Here is an 8095-nt window from a genome sequence, read left to right as displayed (position 1 = left end):
TTACAGGCCTCCTGGGCCATATACAGCATTCCTTACTGAGTTCCCTGAATTCCTATCGGACCTTGTAGTCATAGCAGATATTATTCTAATTTTTGGTGATTTTAATATTCACATGGAAAAGTCCACAGACCCACTCCAAAAGGCTTTCGGAGCCATCATCGACTCAGTGGGTTTTGTCCAACATGTCTCTGGACCTACTCACTGCCACAGTCATATTCTGGAACTAGTTTTGTCCCATGGAATAAATGTTGAAGATCTTAATGTTTTTCCTCATAATCCTGGACTATCGGACCACCATTTTATTACGTTTGCAATCGCAACAAATAATCTGCTCAGACCCCAACCAAGGAGCATCAAAAGTCGTGCTATAAATTCTCAGACAACACAAAGATTCCTTGATGCCCTTCCAGACTCCTTCTGTCTACCCAAGGACGTCAGAGGACAAAAATCAGTTAACCACCTGAGGAACTCAATTTAACCTTGCGCAATACCCTAGATGCAGTTGCACCCCTAAAAACTAAAAACATTTGTCATAAGAAACTAGCTCCATGGTATACAGAAAATACCCGAGCTCTGAAGCAAGCTTCCAGAAAATTGGAATGGAAATGGCGCCACACCAAACTGGAAGTCTTCCGACTAGCTTGGAAAGACAGTACCGTGCAGTATCGAAGAGCCCTTACTGCTGCTCGATCATCCTATTTTTCCAACTTAATTGAGGAAAACAAGAACAATCCAAAATGTCTTTTTGATACTGTCGCAAAGCTAACTAAAAAGCAGCATTCCCCAAGTGAGGATGGCTTTCACTTCAGCAGTAATAAATTCATGAACTTCTTTGAGGAAAAGATCATGATCATTAGAAAGCAAATTACGGACTCCTCTTTAAATCTGCGTATTCCTCCAAAGCTCAGCTGTCCTGAGTCTGCACAACTCTGCCAGGACCTAGGATCAAGAGAGACACTCAAGTGCTTTAGTACTATATCTCTTGACACAATTATGAAAATAATAATGGCCTCTAAACCTTCAAGCTGCATACTGGACCCTATTCCAACTAAACTACTTAAAGAGCTGCTTCATGTGCTTGGCCCTCCTATGTTGAACATAATAAACGGCTCTCTATCCACCGGATGTGTACCAAACTCACTAAACGTAGCAGTAATAAAGCCTCTCTTGAAAAAGCCAAACCTTGACCCAGAAATTATTTAAAAAAACTAATCGGCCTATATCGAATCTTCCATTCCTAGATTTTAGAAAAAGCTGTTGCGCAGCAACTCACTGCCTTCCTGAAGACAAACAATATATACGAAATGCTTCAGTCTGGTTTTAGACCCCATCATAGCACTGAGACTGCACTTGTGAAGGCGGTAAATGACCTTTTAATGGCGTCAGACCGGGGCTCTGCATCTGTCCTCGTGCTCCTAGACCTTAGTGCTACCTTTCATACCATCGATCACCACATTCTTTTGGAGAGATTGGAAACCCAAATTGGTCTACACGGACAAGTTCTGGCCTGGTTTAGATCGTATCTGTCGGAAAGATATCAGTTTGTCTCTGTGAATGGTTTGTCCTCTGACAAATGAACTGTACATTTCGGTGTTCCTCAAGGTTCCGTTTTAGGACCACTATTGTTTTCACTATATATTTTACCTCTTGGGAATGTCATTCGAAAACATAATGTTAACTTTCACTGCTATGCGGATGACACACAGCTGTACATTTCAATGAAACATGGTGAAGCCCCAAAATGGCCCTCGCTAGAAGCCTGTGTTTCAGACATAAGGAAGTGGATGGCTGAAAACGTTCTACTTTTAAACTCGGACAAAACAGAGATGCTTGTTCTAGGTCCCAAGAAACAAAGAGATCTTCTGTTAAATCTGACAATTAATCTTGATGGTTGTAAAGTTGTCTCAAATAAAACTGTGAAGGACCTGTGAAGGACCTCGGCGTTACTCTGGACCCTGATCTCTCTTTTGACGAACATATCAAGACTGTTTCAAGGACAGCTTTTTTCCATCTACGTTACTTCTAGGATAGACTACTGCAATGCTCTACTTTCCGGCTACCCGGATAAAGCACTAAATAAACTTCAGTTAGTGCTAAATACGGCTGCTAGAATCCTGACTAGAACCAAAAAATTCGATCATATTACTCCAGTGCTAGCCTCCCTACACTGGCTTCCTGTTAAGGCAAGGGCTGATTTCAAGGTTTTACTGTTAACCTACAAAGCGTTACATGGGCTTGCTCCTACCTATCTTTCCGAGTTGGTTCTGCCGTACATACCTACACGTACGCTACGGTCACAAGACGCAGGCCTCCTAATTGTCCCTAGAATTTCGAAGCAAACAGCTGGAGGCAGGGCTTTCTCCTATAGAGCTCAATTTTTATGGAATGGTCTGCCTACCCATGTGAGAGACGCAGACTCTGTCTCAACCTTTAAGTCTTTATTGAAGACTCATCTCTTCAGTAGGTCCTATGATTGAGTGTAGTCTGGCCCAGGAGTGTGAAGGTGAACGGAAAGGCTCTGGAGCAACGAACCGCCCTTGCTGTCTCTGCCTGGCCGGTTCCCCTCTCTCCACTGGGATTCCCTGCCTCTAACCCTATTACAGGGGCTGAGTCACTGGCTTACTGGTGCTCTTTCATGCCGTCCCTAGGAGGGGTGCGTCACTTGAGTGGGTTGAGTCACTGACGTGATCTTCCTGTCTGGGTTGGCGCGCCCCCTTGGGTTGTGCCGTGGCGGAGATCTTTGTGGGCTATACTCGGCCTTGTCTCAGGATGGTAAGTTGGTGGTTGAAGGTATCCCTCTAGTGGTGTGGGGGCTGTGCCTTGGCAAAGTGGGTGGGGTTATATCCTTCCTGTTTGGCCCTGTCCGGGGGTATCATCGGATAGGGCCACAGTGTCTCCTGACCCCTCCTGTCTCAGCCTCTAGTATTTATGCTGCATTAGTTTATGTGTCGGGGGGCTAGGGTCAGTTTGTTATATCTGGAGTACTGTCTAATCCTGTGTCCTGTGTGAATTCAAGTATTCTCTCTCCGATTCTCTCTTTCTTTCTGTCTCTCGGAGGACCTGAGCCCTAGGACCATGCTTCAGGACGACCTGACATGATGACTCCTTGCTGTCCCCAGTCCACCTGGCCGTGCTGCTGCTCCAGTTTCAACTGTTCTGCCTGCGGCTATGGAACCCTGACCTGTTCACCGGATGTGCTACCTGTCCCAGACCTGCTGTTTTCAACTCTCTAGAGACCGCAGGAGCGGTAGAGATACTCTTAATGATCGGCTATGAAAAGCCAACTGACATTTACTCCTGAGGTGCTGACTTGCTGCACCCTCAACAACTACTGTGATTATTATTATTTGACCATGCTGGTCATTTATGAACATTTGAACATCTTGGCCATGTTCTGTTATAATCTCCACCCGGCACAGCCAGAAGAGGACTGGCCACCCCTCATAGCCTGGTTCCTCTCTAGGTTTCTGCCTAGGTTTTGACCTTTCTAGGGAGTTTTTCCTAGCCACCTTGCATCTACACCTGCATTGCTTGCTGTTTGGGCTTTTAGGCTGGGTTTCTGTACAACACTTTGAGATATCAGCTGATGTACTTAGGGCTATATAAATACATTTGATTTGATTTGATTTAAGATTAGTCAAGCATGATTGAGCAAAATAAAAAAGTTAAATTGCCCAATTTCCTATGCTATTCTCGCATCAATCCCATTATTCTTAAATGTAGTTTATATGAGAAGGTATTCTTATTGACATTACAACAAATATGTGGAGTCTTATAAACCTCATCAAGTCAAATGAAACAATGAATGATGATCAGCAAAATGTCAATGGTTCCACAGTTCTCTTCTGGTCTCACAATCCTAGTGTCAATACAAGCTAGTTTTATTAAATAAAAAAGTGGGAATGAATTCTGTTTGTTTCTTAATAATGATGACTATGGTGGTTTACTTCTGAACAATGTTTCATTTCCTCTTGCAACATAACTAGCTACAGCTTTAACTCAGTCATGACACAAATAGAAACTTAGCACCACCGCACAGAGCTGTCAATGTTCTGAAACCAGAACATACGTTTGGCATGAGTTAAATAGTGCAGTGAGTAATAATGCAGTCATTTACATATCGCATAAGTGTCTTCCTTTTTTATTTATTCAAGCGAAACAGGTTTTAGTTGGAAGAACACTTTTTCAAAAGCTCCCAGACATAGCATATACAGCCTTATTTGACTCGGGAATAGGACAATGAACAACATTTGGCACAGTAAGTAACTTACTCAAGGATTCATGTCAACAAGACTTTAAGTTTGGAGAAGAGAACCACCCCAAGGTAAGGAAGCTGATGAACTGTATGGTTTCAATCAGTTAAAGTAAAACATTCAAAATACAAAACTGTCTTAAAAATATACACGGTTTGTTACATAGTTACTAAATACTAAGAGGTAAGATTAAGGAAATGACGCAGTGACGCCAAACGTACAGTCAACGTACTGACGTAGGTTTGTGGGAAATCCCTTTCCGTTTCCACACCAAATACAAAACATGGGGAATACATGCTTCCAAGCCAAAAAGGTAGTGCTTTGTCATTATAAATACTATATATATATATATATGTATTTCTCTGTACATTCTCTGACCTACATTCAACATAGGCAATACATACATGCATGTTGATTTTTGTCTAGGAGATCAACAGTATGTTGTTTGTGTTATGCTACTTAACAAGTGCAAGCTAATAACGAAACTGTATAGCATTTTTGCTATAAATCCACAATATTTGGTCATTTTGCACAATAGTGTAGACAGGAGGTTTAACAAAACTGTAGACTATAGCGACCATTCATCCCTCAGGGCATAGCACAGGGAAGAGACTATGAGACGACAGCTGAAGTCAGTTTTGGCCAAGGTAGCCAACACACCCAAAACTGATACAAAGTCCATTGAGTTGAGTAAATTGACCCTCAAGCTTGTTTGAGACCTATTTTTCACTTCCATTATGTTTTATTCAGTACAGAGATTAGTAAAGTTATGATTGCATTTTATGATGTTGCAGACCCAGAGTGAGAAACAGCATGAGAAGAATCAAGATGCCGGCCCCTCTGAGGGTCAGAATCCTAACAATTGCCATCCTCACCAACCTCTAACGGTATTGATTTCAACTACTAAACTGAATTCTCATCACTGAATTTCAAATGTTACAATAACAGATTAAATTAATGTGTAACTCAATTAGCTTATATTTGCTGTAACATCAAATAGGTGGCTATGCCTATTTTTCTAGATCCCACAACAATGTAAAGAAGACCAATCTGGCACGAAGACAGAGGTGTATTATGAAAACCATTTTCTTCCTTGGAAATGGAACATCACAGCCTTGTGAGTTGTCTGTGTATTTGTTTTAGTGATTGGAATTTGGTGATGGTAAGAAACCTTAAGGTGTCTTGAAAAATGAACCAATCTTGTATACCTAGGTCGACTTTTTTTTCTTTTTAGAATTCAGAACAACCACGTGGAATCAACTGTGCCTGTAAATAGCAGTAAGTAAAGCTAGTGGAATTAAAATGGCCTACTAGAAAGTATTCAGTCTACTAGTTTGTCTTAAAGTTTTGAGATTTCTAAATCGTACTAATTGCCACCTGTGAACATTGTATGATATCATGTCATATATATTGTCATCACTTTACCTTTAATATCTTCTAATCTCCTCACAACAGCGGTGGTCCCATTTCAGGCTGGGGTGGCGGCTGTGAATATACCGCCTCATCTAGGCTTCATCTCAATAGGATCATCTCCAGACTGTGTCCAGGCAGCTCTACCTCATACCGACGGCTCTTCCTCACAGCATTCACCTCAACACCAGCTTGCACGATAGTGAGGGAACAAAAGCACAACCATACCTTCAATCAAGCAAAGTACCCAGTTATAGCTCAAACAGAATGGAGGCGCACAGAGCAGCAACATTAGTAAACATATTCATAATACATAACATACACAAGAACCTCCAGTGTGAATTCACAGCTACCGCTAAACGAAATGATACCATGCAGAAAGCACACCATCATGTTACGAGATCACAGATCTAAAACTGAGATTGACTCATTTGGTAAACACCACCACAGTTCAATCTGTCAGATATAAACAGTTGTCATTTCATGAGTGCTTCTAACCTGTTCTGTCCTGTTGTTGCAGCAGTCATAACATCAGGTGTGAAAAGCTCCAGTAGCCTTGGAAGAAGAGATTCAGTGAAGGAAGAGGCTGCTTTTGAAACAATTTCTGCTGCTTTTAAGATGTATGTATATGTATGTATGTATGTATATATGTGTGTGTGTGTGTGTGTTAGCTAGGCCATGTATGTTTTTGTATTTAAATAAATATATGTTACTTACTTATGCATTGAGATGGCATTTTCATGTTCCAATCAAAATCATAAAAACACCAAGAGTGCTTTGGTGGGTCCACTCTAGTTGCAGATAATATTTTTTTCTGAAAGATTAGTTAGCCTTCAAAATGCTTTACATTTGAGCATGAACGGTGCAGCATTTGCGTGAATGCAGTGTATCGATCTAGCCATAATATTATCGCCTTGATCACACTGACAGGGTCAATGCGCATCGTCTAGATATGTGTGCAACAAAAGTTCACCTTCTGCTACCATTTTTGTCAAGCCGTCGACGCATACAATTTGACTCATACCTTCGATAAATCCAACGTATCCACCACACAGAACGCACTGCAACTGCCTCTGCAACGCAATGCTGTAAGTCAAACGCAGCGTTCCATTGGAAATGAATGTACTTCTGGTGTACTAAAACACAATGAAGCTGTTGGTGTGACCGAGGCATTTTAAGTTGGATTTATCGAAGATATGCGTCAAACTGTATGCATAGAGGGCTTGACAGAAAGGGTAGCAGAAGGTGAATGTTGAAGTTTTGTAGCACACATATCAAGATGATGCTGCGTACCCTTTTTGCACAATAACACTGCAGATGTGATCAAGGCATTATCCATCGAACTAGCTTACGGCTCAGCTCGTCTCACCACGTTAGCTAATTAACGTAGCTACATAGCTAGCTAATGTTAGCTACCTGGGTCAATCTTACAATGCGGTGCCTTTTCTGTCCCCAGGAAATATCAGTTCTTATTTAGTGTAAAATGTGGATTCCAAAAAGGCATTAAATATAAGGTCATGTGTCTTTTACCTTAAAAACACCAAAATGTGGATCCTGAAAGGGAATTTTATGCATTTTAAACACTTTTTGTCAGTGGATGTAGGTGTTTTTTGGAATGTCCTCAGGTGTTATTTATCAACTTCGACAAGAAATATAAGCCATAAAATAATAAAATGTTTAAAATCTTTCTTCACTATTTCATAGTCCCAGTTAAAGTATTTATTTTACTTTAGAAGGTTCCTATTCCGCTTAATGGACCCTGTATCATCTGATGTGTCTCCAGAATGATTATGTATACACATGGTTTTATCAAGGCTTCCTGCCCAAAATGCAGTAAGCTCCACTGAAAAATGGAGGGTGGTACATCTAGGCATAGTAGTACCGAATTCTGTGAGACTCTGCATTACTATAAAGTATACTGTAAATGTCACGCCTGCTCCTGCTCCCCCTCTCTGGTGCTCAAGGTCATCATTACGCACACCTGCGCTTAATTATGGGACTCACCTGGACTCCATCACGTCATTTACCTCCCCTATATCTGTCACTTCCTCAGTTTCATTCCAGAGTCAGCATTGATGTTGTTATGTTTCTCCTGTCCAGAAGCTGTTCTTGTTTTGTTTCATGTCTATTTATTATTAAATCCACACCCTGTACTTGCTTCTCGTCTCCCAGAGTCTGCCATTACAGCACCGTTACAATAAAGGTACCCGAATCCGGAAGTTAAGGGAGCTCACAAATTAAGTAAGGCCTGGCCATTTGCTTGTTTTTGCCCAGTGTTTTACCACACACACACATCTGCATACACACAAACAACACCCTTCTATACAAATAAATATTTGTTAGTGTTTTTATTACAACCGTGTCTGGTTTATTGTGTGGGTTTTCTACTTTGTGTTAGTATGTTCTTCATGGGCTAAAAAGGATGTACCTTA

The sequence above is a fragment of the Salvelinus alpinus genome, chromosome 22 (assembly GCF_045679555.1).
Source record: "Salvelinus alpinus chromosome 22, SLU_Salpinus.1, whole genome shotgun sequence".
In the NCBI taxonomy this organism is placed as follows: Eukaryota; Metazoa; Chordata; class Actinopteri; order Salmoniformes; family Salmonidae; genus Salvelinus; species Salvelinus alpinus.
Note: the sequence above shows the minus strand (reverse complement) of the source record.